The following is a 15704-nucleotide window of genomic DNA, read 5'->3' on the forward strand; positions in this document are numbered from 1 at the left end:
CAGCTCTGATTGCTCTTTTATGAACGTAGTTACAGGAGGAGGCCATTCAGCCCCTCGAGCGTGTTCTGCCATTCAATGAGATCATTGCTGATCTGTATCCGAACTCCCTTCACCCTTTGCTCCATATCCCCTAATACCAATGACTAGCAAAAGTCTATTGATCTCGGATTTGAAATGATTAATTGAGCTCGCACCTACTGCTTTCTGTGGGAGAGAGCTCCACACTTCAACCACCCTTTGTGTGAAGAAATGTTTCCTAACTTCTCTCCTGAACGGCCTGGCTCTGATTTTAAAGTTATGTCACCTTGCACGAGACTCGCCCACCAGCAGAAAAAGTTTCTCTCTAACTACCCTATCAATTCCTTTCAAAATCCTAAAAACTTCAATCAAATCACCCCTTAACCTTCTGTATTGCGGGGAATGTAAGCCTAGTCTTGATTTGGCCGACTCCCCCTTGGTGACACTGACTGCAATGAAACATTCAGACTGGACACGTATATTCTGTGACGGTTTTATTTGATTTCTCCTTCAATTATTGATCTCCTTTCCCCCACTCCCTGGTGCGAGGGGAGCAGGTTCATCAGCATTCCGCGGTTAATTAATTACTATCGGATTGAGCAAAAGGAATAAAGGAAAAGGCAACAAAACAGTGTTTTTGTGCCACTCGAGTTTGAACTGATCGATGTGTACAAAGCCCCGTCTGCCCCGCGGTGACACAGGGCTCAGGACTTACTAATCCTCGGTAAAGGAGAGGTGGGGGGCAGGGATTGCACCCCCTGTGCTGTCCTACAATCAACCCAAGCACCAAGGCAAGCGATGGGTCAGAGGCATTCCCCAATCCCTCAGACGTAAGCATTCTTCCCATAGTTACTGCTGTTATCCACCTCAGAGTTCCATTTCTTGGACACGGCCCCCACCGTAGATCTGGGCGCTCTGTAGCTGTACGAGTAATTACTGCAAAAGAAAAGCAGACAGTAATTAACCAAGCACCGGGTCAGTAACACTGTCAGCAGGAGTGTCAGATAAAGCAAGAGCCTCCAGGTCAGGCGTAGTGATCGTCAACGAACCGTCAGTCTGGGAATGGCCTAAAGTAAATGGAGTTAAGATACAGATCAGCCATGATCTAAATTAATGGCGGAACAGGCTCGAGGGGCTGAATGGCCTCCTCCTATTCCTAAATTCCAAGATTAATCCCACTGTGCCACTCTTGTCCCACCAACTGTGGGGAAAGTGTTCACATTAAGAAGATAAGAAATCGGAGCAGGAGCAGGAGGAGGCCATACGGCCCCTCGAGCCCCAGTGGATCCTTTACTGTGGGATTACTGATCGACACTGTCTCATTACACAATACAAGATCGAGAACAGCCTGTTCCCTGCTTGGTCCCATGTTTTATTGTTCGAGGAAACGCATTTGATGACCCCGTCCTCCATTCCACATTTACCACTTGTGTGCCCCTTGTGTAAAGGAATGTCTCCTAAACCACACCTCACTTTCTGACATGTTTTAAACCGTTCCCTCCACAAGCCGAGGAAATACTCGTTCCCTGTCCACTTCATCAAAACAATTCGGAATGGAAAACATCTGTTAAATCAGCACATCACCGTCTGCTCCAGTGGAACATCTCAGTATCTCAAGTCTCTGCTCAGTGATAGTCTCCCATTCCCGGGGGTGGGGGGGAGGTTCAGTCCACAGGGAGGTGTTAGTGTCCGTGGGGGGGTCAGTGTCCGGGGGGGAGGGGTGTCAGTGTCCAGGGGGTCCGTGTCTGGGGGGGGGGGTCAGCGTCCGGGGGGGAGGGGTGTCAGTGTCCAGGGGGTCAGTGTCTGGGTGGGGGGTCAGCATCCGGGGAGTGGTCAGCATCTGGGGGAGGGGCGTCAGTGTCTGGGGGAATCAGTGTCTGAGGGGTGTCAGCGTCTGGGGGAGGGGCGTCAGTGTCTGAGGGGAGTCAGTGTCTGAGGGGAGTCAGTGTCTGAGGGGAGTCAGTGTCTGAGGGGAGTCAGTGTCTGGAGGGAGTCAGTGTCTGGAGGGAGTCAGTGTCTGGGGGGAGTCAGTGTCTGGAGGGAGTCAGTGTTTGGGGGGAGTCAGTGTCTGAGGGGCGTCAGTATCCTGGGGGGAGGGGCGTCAGTGTCCGGGGCGGGGAGATCAGTGCCCACATGGAGGGAGTGTCCGGGGATGAGGGTCGTCAGTGTCTGGGGGGAGGGGGTCAGTTTCCAGGGGGTGGGGTCAGTGTCTGGAGGGGGGGTGCAGTTTCCGGGGGGGTCAGTGTCCAGGGTGCGGGTCAGTCTCCGGGGGGGGGGGGGTCAGTTTCCGGGGGGGGGGGTCAGTTTCCGGGGGGTTGGGATCAGTGTCCGGTGGGGGTCAGTGTCCAGGGGGGTGGTCAGTGTCCGGGGGGGCAGTGTCTGGGGGGTGTCAGTGTCCGGTGGGGGGGGGGGGTCAGTGTCCGGGGGTGTCAATGTCCAGGGAGGGGGGTCAGTGTCCGGGGGAGGGCAGTGTCTGGCGCGGGGGTCAGTGTCCGGGGCGGGGGATCAGTGTCCGGGGGGGTCAGTGTCCGGGGCGGGGGGGTCAGAGTCTGGGGGGGTCAGTGTCCGGGGGGGGTCAGTGTCCGGTGGGGGAGGTTCAGTGTCCGGGGGTGTCAATGTCCAGGGAGGGGGGTCAGTGTCCGGGGGAGGGCAGTGTCTGGCGCGGGGGTCAGTGTCCGGGGCGGGGGGATCAGTGTCCGGGGCGGGGGATCAGTGTCCGGGGGGGTCAGTGTCCGGGGCGGGGGGGTCAGAGTCTGGGGGGGTCAGTGTCCGGGGGGGGTCAGTGTCCGGTGGGGGGGGTTCAGTGTCCGGGGGTGTCAATGTCTGGCGGGGGGGGGGGGGGGGTCAGTGTCTGAAGGGGGTCAGTGTCTGGGGGGGGGGGGTCAGTGTCCGGGGGTGTCAATGTCCAGGGAGGGGGGTCAGTGTCCGGGGGAGGGCAGTGTCTGGCGCGGGGGTCAGTGTCCGGGGCGGGGGGGGGGTCAGTGTCCGGAGGAGTCAGTGTCCAGGGCGGGGGGGTCAGTGTCTGGGGGGGGGTCAGTGTCCGGGGGGGTCAGTTTCCAGGGGGGGTTCAGTTTCCAGGGCGGGGATCAGTTTCCGGGGGGGGGGGTCAGTGTCCGGATGGGGTCAGTGTCCGGCAGGGGGGTCAGTGTCCAGGGTGGGGATCAGTGTCTGAGGGGGGTCAGTGTCTGAGGGGAGTCAGTGTCTGGGGCGGGGGGGAGGGGGGTCAGTGTCTGGGGGGGGTCAGTGTCCGGGGAGGGGTCAGTGTCCGGGGGGGGGTCAGTTTCCGGTGGGGGTCAGTGTCCGGGGGGGTGGGGTCAGTGTCCGGGGGGGGGGGGGTCAGTGTCCAGGGTAGGGGTCAGTGTCCGGGGGGGGGGTCAGTGTCCGGGGGGGGGGTCAGTGTCTGGGGGGGGGTTCAGTGTCCGGGGTGGGTCAGTTTCCGGGGGGGGTGGGATCAGTGTCCAGGGTGGGGGTCAGTGTCCAGGGGGGGGAATCAGTTTCCGGGGGGGGTCAGTGTCCGGGGGGGGATCAGTTTCCGGGGGGGGTCAGTGTCCGGGGGGGGTCAGTGCCCGGGGAGGGGGGGGGTCAGTTTCCGGGGGGGGGGTCAGTTTCTGGGGGGGGGTCAGTGTCCGGGGGGGGCGGTCAGTGCCCGTTTGCTGGGCCCTGTGTCTGTATTGCCCCCTGGGATTGGCAGCTTCCATTTTCCACACTTACCCTGTCTTGCCAGTGGCTGTTTTACAAGAGCAGCAGAGGCAGATCCCACCAATCATCTCGAGCGTTCCCCCAGCCCAGCCAATGTAGAGTCCCATTCCAAGTTCATACCTTGAATCAGAGAGGGAGAGTTAGAGTGGGAACCAACACCAATCAGCATCGAGATCTCAACAAGTGACTGTCAGAGAACAGACTCCGTTCCTCACTCTCCCTCTGGGTATCTCCCCAAACGAGACATTCTTCCTCACTCAGTGTCCACAGCTATTCGACCATGGGGCCTTTCGCCCCCGATTCCCACCCTGTTCCTCCCACACGTGGGCCGTATGAGGGTTGGTCAATAGGGTCGAGCCATTGACCTTTCTCTAAACCAGGGCCTGAGTGGCCAACTCCAGTGCCGTGACCTCCCAAACCACACCCCCACCTCCCACCCCGGCCAAAAGCAGCTCATTCAGCACAGATCACACAAGTGATCTTCTGATCTGCTCCCACAGTCCCAGGCGAGGCCCTCGGTCCACAGTACCAGACGAGGCCCTCGGTCCACAGTACCAGACGAGGCCCTCGGTCCACAGTACCAGACGAGGCCCTCGGTCCACAGTACCAGGCGAGGCCCTCGGTCCACAGTACCAGGCGAGGCCCTCGGTCCACAGTCCCAGGCGAGGCCCTCGGTCCACAGTCCCAGGCAAGGCCCTCGGTCCATAGTACCAGACGAGGCCCTCGGTCCACAGTACCAGGCAAGGCCCTCGGTCCACAGTCCCAGGCGAGGCCCTCGGTCCACAGTACCAGACGAGGCCCTCGGTCCACAGTCCCAGGCGAGACCCTCGGTCCACAATCCCAGACGAGGCCCTCGGTCCACAGTCCCAGGCGAGGCCCTCGGTCCACAGTACCAGACGAGGCCCTCGGTCCACAGTCCCAGGCGAGACCCTCGGTCCACAATCCCAGACGAGGCCCTCGGTCCACAATCCCAGACGAGGCCCTCGGTCCACAGTCCCAGACGAGGCCCTGGGTCCACAATCCCAGGCGAGACCCTCGGTCCACAGTCCCAGGCGAGGCCCTCGGTCCACAGTCCCAGGCGAGGCCCTCGGTCCACAGTCCCAGATGAGACCCTCGGTTCACAGTACCAGACGAGGCCCTCGGTCCATAGTACCAGGCGAGGCCCTCGGTCCACAGTACCAGGCGAGGCACTCGGTCCACAGTCCCAGGCGAGGCCCTCGGTCCACAGTACCAGGCAAGACCCTCGGTCCACAGTACCAGGCGAGGCCCTCGGTCCACAGCACCAGGCGAGGCCCTCGGTCCACAGTACCAGGCGAGGCCCTCGGTCCACAGTACCAGGCGAGGCCCTCGGTCCACAGTCCCAGGCGAGGCCCTCGGTCCACAGTCCCAGGCGAGGCCCTCGGTCCACAGTACCAGGCGAGGCCCTCGGTCCACAGTCCCAGACGAGGCCCTCGGTCCACAGTCCCAGACGAGGCCCTCGGTCCACAGTACCAGACGAGGCCCTCGGTCCACAGTCCCAGACGAGGCCCTCGGTCCACAGTACCAGACGAGGCCCTCGGTCCACAGTACCAGGCGAGACCCTCGGTTCACAGTCCCAGGCGAGGCCCTCGGTCCACAGTCCCAGACGAGGCCCTCGGTCCACAGTCCCAGGCGAGGCCCTCGGTCCACAGTCCCAGGCGAGGCCCTCGGTTCACAGTACCAGGCAAGACCCTCGGTCCACAGTACCAGGCAAGACCCTCGGTCCACAGTACCAGGCGAGGCCCTCGGTCCACAGTCCCAGGCGAGGCCCTCGGTCCACAGTACCAGGAGAGGCCCTCGGTCCACAGTACCAGGCGAGGCCCTCGGTCCACAGTACCAGACGAGGCCCTCGGTCCACAGTCCCAGACGAGGCCCTCGGTCCACAGTACCAGACGAGGCCCTCGGTCCACAGTCCCAGACGAGGCCCTCGGTCCACAGTACCAGGCGAGGACCTCGGTCCACAGTCCCAGACGAGGCCCTCGGTCCACAGTACCAGGCGAGGACCTCGGTCCACAGTACCAGACGAGGCCCTCGGTCCACAGTACCAGACGAGACCCTCGGTCCACAGTCCCAGACGAGGCCCTCGGTCCACAGTACCAGACGAGACCCTCGGTTCACAGTACCAGACGAGACCCTCGGTCCACAGTACCAGGCGAGGACCTCGGTCCACAGTCCCAGGAGAGGCCCTCGGTCCACAGTACCAGACGAGGCCCTCGGTCCACAGTCCCAGACGAGGCCCTCGGTCCACAGTACCAGACGAGGCCCTCGGTCCACAGTCCCAGACGAGACCCTCGGTCCACAGTACCAGGCGAGGACCTCGGTCCACAGTACCAGGCGAGACCCTCGGTCCACAGTCCCAGACGAGACCCTCGGTCCACAGTCCCAGGCGAGGCCCTCGGTCCACAGTCCCAGACGAGGCCGTCGGTCCACAGTCCCATGCGAGGCCCTCGGTCCACAGTCCCAGGCGAGGCCCTCGGTCCACAGTCCCAGGCGAGGCCGTCGGTCCACAGTCCCATGCGAGGCCCTCGGTCCACAGTCCCAGGCGAGGCCCTCGGTTCACAATCCCAGACGAGGCCCTCGGTCCACAGTACCAGGCGAGGCCCTCGGTCCACAGTCCCAGGCGAGGCCCTCGGTCCACAGTCCCAGACGAGGCCCTCGGTCCACAGTCCCAGACGAGGCCCTCGGTCCACAGTCCCAGACGAGGCCCTCGGTCCACAGTCCCAAGCGAGGCCCTCGGTCCACAGTCCCAGGCGAGGCCCTCGGTCCACAGTCCCAGGCGAGGCCCTCGGTCCACAGTCCCAGACGAGGCCCTCGGTCCACAGTCCCAGACGAGGCCCTCGGTCCACAGTCCCAGACGAGGCCCTCGGTCCACAGTCCCAAGCGAGGCCCTCGGTCCACAGTCCCAGGAGAGGCCCTCGGTCCACAGTCCCAGGCGAGGCCCTCGGTCCACAGTCCCAGGCGAGGCCCTCGGTCCACAGTCCCAGGCGAGGCCCTCGGTCCACATTCCCAGGAGAGGCCCTCGGTCCACAGTACCAGGCGAGACCCTCGGTCCACAGTCCCAGACGAGACCCTCGGTCCACAGAACCAGACGAGGCCCTCGGTCCACAGTCCCAGACGAGGCCCTCGGTCCACAGTCCCAGGCGAGGCCCTCGGTCCACAGTCCCAGACGAGGCCCTCGGTCCACAGTCCCAGGCGAGGCCCTCGGTCCACAGTCCCAGACGAGGCCCTCGGTCCACAGTCCCAGGCGAGGCCCTCGGTCCACAGTCCCAGACGAGACCCTCGGTCCACAGTACCAGACGAGGCCCTCGGTTCACAGTCCCAGGCGAGGCCCTCGGTCCACAGTCCCAGGCGAGGCCCTCGGTCCACAGTCCCAGACGAGACCCTCGGTCCACAGTACCAGACGATGCCCTCGGTCCACAGTCACAGGCGAGGCCCTCGGTCCACAGTACCAGGCGAGGCCCTCGGTCCACAGTCCCAGACGAGGCCCTCGGTCCACAGTACCAGGCAAGACCCTCGGTCCACAGTCCCAGGCGAGGCCCTCGGTCCACAGTCCCAGACGAGGCCCTCGGTTCACAATCCCAGACGAGGCCCTCGGTCCACAGTCCCAGGCGAGGCCCTCGGTCCACAGTCCCAGGCGAGGCCCTCGGTCCACAGTCCCAGACGAGACCCTCGGTCCACAGTACCAGACGAGGCCCTCGGTTCACAGTCCCAGGCGAGGCCCTCGGTCCACAGTACCAGACGATGCCCTCGGTCCACAGTCACAGGCGAGGCCCTCGGTCCACAGTACCAGGCGAGGCCCTCGGTCCACAGTCCCAGACGAGGCCCTCGGTCCACAGTACCAGGCAAGACCCTCGGTCCACAGTCCCAGGCGAGGCCCTCGGTCCACAGTACCAGGCGAGGCCCTCGGTCCACAGTACCAGACGAGGCCCTCGGTTCACAATCCCAGACGAGGCCCTCGGTCCACAGTCCCAGGCGAGGCCCTCGGTCCACAGTCCCAGGCGAGGCCCTCGGTCCACAGTCCCAGACGAGGCCCTCGGTCCACAGTACCAGGCGAGGCCCTCGGTTCACAGTCCCAGGCGAGATCCTCGGTCCACAGTACCAGGCGAGGCCCTCGGTCCACAGTACCAGACGAGGCCCTCGGTTCACAATCCCAGACGAGGCCCTCGGTCCACAGTCCCAGGCGAGGCCCTCGGTCCACAGTCCCAGGCGAGGCCCTCGGTCCACAGTCCCAGACGAGGCCCTCGGTCCACAGTACCAGGCGAGGCCCTCGGTTCACAGTCCCAGGCGAGATCCTCGGTCCACAGTACCAGGAGAGGCCCTCGGTCCACAGTACCAGGAGAGACCCTCGGTCCACAGTCCCAGGCGAGACCCTCGGTGCACAGTCCCAGACGAGGCCCTCGGTCCACAGTACCAACAATTTGCATTTATATAACGCCTTTAACATAGTAAAATGTCCCAAGCCGCTTCACAGGAGTGATTATCAAACAAAATTTGACACCGGACCAAATAAGGAGATATTAGAACAGGTGACCAAAAGCTTGGTGAAAGAGGTGGGTTTTAAGGAGCACCTTAAAGGAGTAGAGAGAAGTGGAGAGGTTTAGGGAGGGAATTCCAGAGCTTAGGGCCGAGGCAGCTGAAGGCACGGCCGCCAATGGTGGAGCGATGAAAATCAGGGATGCACAAGAGGCCGGAATTGGAGGAGTGCAGAGATCTGGGAGGGTCGTGGGACTGGAGGAGAACGTAACAACATAATAGGAGCTGGAGTAGGCCATTCGGCCCCTCGAGCCTCCTCCACTATTCAATCAGATCATGGCTGGTCTTCGACCTCAACTCCACTTTCCACCCCCATCCCCATATCCCTTGATTCCCCTAGAGTCCAAAAATCTATCGATCTCAGCCTTGAATATATTCAACGACTGAGCATCCACAGCCCTCTGGGGTAGAGAATTCCAAAGATTCACAACCCTCTGAGTGAAGAAATTCCTCCTCACCTCAGTCTTGAATGTCCGACCCCTTATCCTGAGACTATGCCCCCTAGTTCGAGACTCTCCAGCCAGGGGAAACAGCCTCTCAGCATCTACCCTTTCAAGCCCCCTCAGAATCTTATATGTTTCAATGAGATCACCTCTCATTCTTCTAAACTCCAGAGAGTATAGGCCCATTCTACTCAATCTCTCCTCATAGGAAAACCCTCTCATCCCAGAAATCAATCGAGTGAACCTTTGTTGCACCGCCTCTAAGGCAAGTATATCCTTCCTTAGATAAGGAGACCAAAACTGTACACAGTACTCCAGGTGATGTCTCACCAAAGCCCTGTACAATTGCAGCAAGACTTCCTTACTCTTATACTCCAACCCCCTTGTAATAAAGGCCAACACGCCATTTGACTTCCTAATTGCTTGCTGCACCTGCATGTTAACTTTCTGTGTTTCATGTACGAGGTCACCCAAATCCCTCTGAACACCAACATAGTTTCTCACCATTTAAAAATATTCTGTTTTTCTATTCTTCCTACCAAAGTGAATAACCTCACATTTCCCCACATTATACTCCATCTGCCACCTTCTTGCCCACTCACTTAACCTGTCGATATCCCTTTGCAGACTGTGTCCTCCTCACAGCTTACTTTCCCACCTAGCTTTGTATCGTCAGCAAACTTGGATACATTACACTCGAGGGCATCGTCTGGTACTGTGGATCCTTGTGGTACCCCACTAGTTACAGCCTGACAACCTGGGAATGACCCGTTTATCCCGACTCTCTGTTTTCTGTCCTTTAACCAATCCTCTATCCATGCTAATGTATTACCCCCAACCCCATAAGTCCTTATCTTGTGTAACAACCTTTCATTTGGCACCTTATCGAATGCCTTTTGAAAATCTAAATATACTACATCCACTGGTTCCCCTTTATCTACCCTGCTAGTTTCATCCTCAAAAAACTCTGATAAATTTGTCAAACATGATTTCCCTTCCATAAAACTATGTTTACTCTGCCTAATCATATTATGATTTTCTAAGTGCCCTGTTACCACTTCCTTAATAATGGATTCCAGCATTTTCCCGACGACTGATGTCAGGCTAACTGGCCTGTAGTTCCCTGTTTTCTCTCTCCCTCCTTTCTTGAATAGCGGGGTTACATTTGCCACCTTCCAATCCACGGGGACCGTTCTAGAACCTGGGAATTTTGGAAGATCACAACCAATGCATCCACTATCTCTGCACCCACCTCTTTTAGAACCCTAGGATGTAGGCCATCAGATCCAGGGGATTTGTCGGCTTTTAATTCCATTAATTTCTCAAGTATTTTTTCTCTACTGATAATAATTACTTTAAGTTCCTCACTCTCATTAGCCCCTTGGTTCCCCACTATTTCTGGTATTTTTTTGTGTTTTCTGCTGTGAAGACAGGTACCAAATATTTGTTTAACGTCTCTGCCGTTTCCTTATTCCCCATTATAATTTCTCCTGTCTCAGCCTTAAGGGACCCACGTTTACTTTTGCTACTCTCTTCCTTTTTACATACTTGTAGAAGCTCTTACAATCTGTTTTTATATTTCTTGCTCGTTTACTTTCATATTCTATTTTCTCCCTCTTTACCAATTTTTTGGTCGTCCTTTGCTGGTTCCTAAAACTCCCAATCCTCAGGTTTACTGCTCTTCTTGGCAACATTATAGGCCTTTTCTTTTAATCAAATATTATTCTTAACTTCTTTAGTTAGCCACGGATGAATCACTTTTCCCCTAGAGTTTTTATTTCTCAAGGGAATGTGTATTCATTGAAAATTGTGAAATATTTCTTTAAATGTTCACCATTGCTTATCTCCCGTCATATCTTCTAATCTAATTTCCCAATCTACCTTAGCCAGCTCGCCCTCATAATTGGTTTCGTTTAAATTAAGACTCTAGTTTACTCTAGACTCTAGAAGTATGTCACTCTCGAATTCAATGTGAAATTCTATCATATTATGATCACTCTTCCCCAGAGGATCCTTACTATGAGATTACTAATTAACCCTATGTCATTACACAAGGCAAGATCTAAAATAGCCTGTTCCCTGTTGGTTCCACGATGCATTGTTCTCGGAAACTGTCTCGAATACATTCTAGGAACTCGTCCTTCAAACTACTTTTGCCAATTTGATTTGCCCAATCTTTATGAAGATTAAAGTCCCCCATGATTATTGCATTCCCTTTGTTACAAGCTCCTCTTATTTCTTGATTAATACTCTGTCCGACAGTGTAACTACTGTTAGGGGGCCAATAAACTACTCCCACCAATGTTTTCTGCCCCTTGTTATTTCTTATTTCCACCCATACTGATTCTACTTCCTGATCTTCCGAGCCCAGATCCTTTCTTACTACTGTCTTATGTCATCCTTTATTATCAGGGTGACACCTCCTCCTTTTCCATTTGTCTGTCTTTTTGAAAAGTTATGGACCCTGGAATATTTAGTCCCCAACCTTGGTCACCTTGCAACCTCATCTCAATAATGGCTACTAGATCAAAGAAGGAGGTTACAGAGATAGGGAGGGGCGAGGCCATGGAGGGATTTGAAAACAAGCATGAGAATTTTTAAATTGAGGCGTTCCTGGACCGGGAGCCAATGTAGGTCAGTGAGCGCAGGGGGTGATGGGTGAACGGGACTTGGTGCGAGTTAGGAAACGGGCAGCAGAGTTTTGGATGAGCTCAAGTTTATGGAGGGTGGAAAAGGGGAGGCCGGCCAGGAGAGCATTGGAATTGATCAGTCTGAAGGTAACAAAGGCATGGATGAGGGTTTCAGCAGCAGATGAGCTGAGGTGGGGTGGAGACAGGCGATGTTATAGAGGTGGATGTAGGCGGTCTTGGTGATGGAGAGAATATGGGGTCAGAAACTCATCTCTGGGTCAAATAGGAGGCCAAGGTTGTGAACGGTTTGGTTCAGCCCCAGAGAGTGACCTGGGAGAGGGATGGAGTCGGTGGCTCGGGAACGGAGATTGTGACAGGGACACATGACATTGGCTTCTGTCTTCCCAATATTTAATTGGTGGAAATGTTTGGTCATCCAGTACTGGATGTCGGACAAGCAATGTGACAGATGAGAGACAGTGAAGGGGTCGAGGGAGGTGGTGGTGAGGTAGAGCTGGGTGTCGTCAGCGGACATGTGGAACCTGATGTTGTGTTTTCGTTGACCACAGTAACAATGATTCTCTACCCAGCTAGTGAATCAAACACCAGTCAGTTATCCTGGCTTCAAATCTGTCCGGCCTGTTAGAATCAAAGTCTGGTTCATGTGTCCTGGGGCCCAGCAGGAAGTGGGAGCTGACCAGCCCCTTGGAGAACACTATCACCTTTCTCCTCATTCAGCACACACAATGGACGGTCCAGACTGAGAGACTCTGGTCATTGATTCTACCATGGCCAGCTGTCACTTTTCTCAAAGGACCATTGTTCAAATTGAGTTCCTGTGGAGAGGTGTTGAACTAAACGGACAAAACACAATCGCCTGAGAGCTGCCCGAGAAAAACATCAACTCAATGTGAAGCAGAAACTTACTTGGTCCCTGGGTAGATTGGGTCATAAAACTGCTGAGTGACATTGAAGGCGTACCAGGAGACTGGGACCATAGCACACAGAGCTAAAGGGGAGGGAGATAAAGATCATCAAACACAGGCCGGAAATCACCGTGAGCAGGGAGGTCAGCCCCCATCCCCATCCCCCATCCCCCCGCTCGATCCCCATCCCCCATCCCCCCGCTCGATCCCCATCACCCACCCCCCGCTCGATCCCCATCACCCACCCCCAGCTCGATCCCCATCACCCACCCACAGCTCGATCCCCATCACCCACCCCCCGCTCGATCCCCATCCCCCATCCCCCGCTCGATCCCCATCACCCACCCCCCGCTCGATCCCCATCCCCCATCCCCCCGCTCGATCCCCATCACCCACCCCCAGCTCGATCCCCATCCCCAGCCCATCCCATCCTCACCCCCATCCCCCAGCCCATCCCCCCGCTCGATCCCCATCCCCCATCCCCCCGCTCGATCCCCATCCCCCAGCCCATCCCATCCTCACCCCCATCCCCCATCCCATGCCCCAGCCCATCCCCCCGCTCGATCCCCATCACCCACCCCCAGCCCGATCCCCATCACCCACCCCCAGCTCGATCCCCATCACCCACCCCCAGCTCGATCCCCATCACCCACCCCCAGCCCGATCCCCATCACCCACCCCCAGCCCGATCCCCATCACCCACCCCCAGCCCGATCCCCATCACCCACCCCCAGCTCGATCCCCATCACCCACCCCCAGCCCGATCCCCATCACCCACCCCCAGCTCGATCCCCATCACCCACCCCCAGCCCGATCCCCATCCCCTATCTCCCTATCCCAGCTCCTCCATGAGGGAAGTATGCCTCCTAATTTCCCCTTTACTGCCAAACCAAGCCCAACACAAGACTTGTACCCTGCTCGTCGCTGAACGAAGGCTTTCCCATCACCTCTCGATCACTCCTCGACATGTTACAAGGCACTGGCACCAGAGGGACACCACGGCACTGCGAACTCACCGCCGGCACCGCGGACTCACCGCCGGCACCGCGGGGTCACCGCCGGTACCGCGGGGTCACCTATTTAGAAGAGGATTTGGAACGGGCAATTTTGTATCCATATTGCTACTGCTCCTTTTATTCTATGGGTATCAATCTTGATGACAAGGCTATCATAAGGCACTTTATTAATCGCCTTTTGAAAGTTTACATACACCACATCAATCGCATTGACCTCAGCATCCTTCTCCGTTACCTCATCAAAAACTCTATCAAGTTAGTTCAATACGATTTGCCTTTAACAAAAGCCCAAATTTATACAATTAGCTCGAACCTCATTGATAGAGGCTCCGAACTTCCCACGAACAGGGATGGGATTCCAGGTGACTTTTATTTGTTTCCCCAAAAGTTACAAACGAAAGGGACAAAAGTTGAGGTTTCACCGAGATTTGAACTCGGATCGCTGGATTCAAAGTCCAGAGTGCTCACCATTACACCATGGAACCCATTCATTAAAACATGCGACCCCCTTCCCTTCAAGGATACTGGGCTCCATTATCAGCATCGCCATGGCGCTGCATCATTGACTGCACGAGGCGACTGGCAAACGTCTGCCATCAGCAAAACTGCAAGCACTGGTCAATCCCAACCTGCCACTTTGGCCTTTTCTCATCCATACTTCCAGCTTCCCCACTTTCCCCTCTGATAAGTAGAGATGCTCAGCCAATCACACAGCTGCTGTCAAATCCATCGGTTCCCTCGTTGCTGCTTCTGTTTCACACTGCTCAGCGCAGCTTGTCGTGTTGAATAATCAGTTCATAAACATTGCAAGGCACTGATGCATGAATTTCGGTGTGAAAAGAAAATAGCTCGATCCTCACTGATGGATGTGGAGATGCCAGTGATGGACTGGGGTGGACAAATGTCAGGAGTCTGACAACACCAGGTCATAGTCCAACAGCTTTATTAGAATCACAAACTTGTGATTCCAATAAAGCTTTTCGACTATAACCTAATGTTGTAAGACTCCTCACTGATTGAATCTGCGAACTCCCCACCAACAGGGAGAGCGAGATTCAACCAGACCGCTTCACCAACAGCTCAGGATCCCCACTCTCGAATCCAGCTGCTGCAAGCCGCTGTTTAATGGAGAAGCCACACGATGCCATGTCAAAAGCAACGGTTTCCGCAGTTTAGCGGTTATCACGTTCACCTCACATGTGAAAAGTCTCTGGTTTGATCGCAGGCGGGAACGTTATTTGGGAATTTGCTCTTGTGAAAAGGGGGTGATAATTCGTTGTTCCTTTCAAATTTAGCAACGGCTGCACCACTTTCCTGGTGTCATAAACACTGAACATTTTGACCAGACTCTTAAAACACAGTATTTAAAATGAGAACGGATGAAAGTTCATCACATGCAAACACAATAACTGACTCACGTGTCACTCTCACTCGGTAACCATGTTAGTATTTTCGTCAGCCAGTTTGCAGAACGTTATCGCTTCATTCACAGCGATTACAACAATTATTTATCTTTCACAGGGTTTCATCAGTTTCGTGCATTCATTTCATAAAGTTCATCACTGTTCTGTGAAAATTATTTTTCTGACCGGGAATCGACCCACACCGCGGCGGAAAAAGCCCCGAATCCAAACCACCAGATGCCGCGCAATGGGTCGACACGAAGAACAAATTAAAAAGCAGAAACAGAAAATGTTGAGAACTCTCAGCAGGTCAGACAGCATCTGTGGAGAGAGAAACAGAGGGAACCTTTCAGGTCGGTGACCTTTCATCAGAACTCGCTCCACAGATGCTGCCTGACCGGCTGAGTGTATCCAACATTTTCTGTTTATATTTCAGATTTCCAGCACTTTGCTTTTGAAATTAAAGTGAAGCCCAAGTTTACGAAAGTTGCACCAGTGAAAATCCTGGGTGGAGATTTAGAAGATGCGACATTGGGAAGGGCTGGACTGCGATTCGAACAGTCCTCCACCCAAAGTTCGGGGAAGTCATTGAAATTTCAAGGAGGTCTTGGGACGGGAAAGGAACGACAGGCTCACGTGATCGGTCGTTGGTATTCGGAATGTCCAAAATGCAGTCCCCACTGCTCTGATTACCCGAATCAGACAAATAGTAATTCACAACACAGGACAAATCCATTTGAATTTAGTTTTGGAAAACATTTCCCGACAGCAGCTGTCCACCATCAGTTTACTTTTCCAAACTAAAGGGTGTGATGCTGGCACGAGTGATGATCTGTGCTGTATTATTTCTGAGCAGCAGACTCACCTTGTCCATGAATGCCTACTTGTTGGAAGGCGCAGTCCCAATTGGTAGAGGGGATCGGTTTCTCGAGCTGTGATTCATCATCATCTATTTCAGTAATATTCCGGTTTGCTGAAATTGAGATGAGATGAAACGAGCAGGTCCAACGAGCCGGTC

The 15704-nt window shown here is 55.8% G+C and overlaps 1 non-coding gene across 1 annotated transcript; it reads right to left on the reverse strand.

Moving 5' to 3' along the window:
* Positions 1 to 13696: 13696 nt before the first annotated feature.
* trnaq-uug (transfer RNA glutamine (anticodon UUG)) lies at positions 13697 to 13768 on the reverse strand. The gene has a single exon. It is a non-coding gene; the product is annotated as a tRNA-Gln (tRNA).
* Positions 13769 to 15704: the final 1936 nt, after the last annotated feature.

The sequence above is a fragment of the Heptranchias perlo genome, chromosome 35 (genome assembly GCF_035084215.1).
Source record: "Heptranchias perlo isolate sHepPer1 chromosome 35, sHepPer1.hap1, whole genome shotgun sequence".
Classification (NCBI taxonomy): domain Eukaryota; kingdom Metazoa; phylum Chordata; class Chondrichthyes; order Hexanchiformes; family Hexanchidae; genus Heptranchias; species Heptranchias perlo.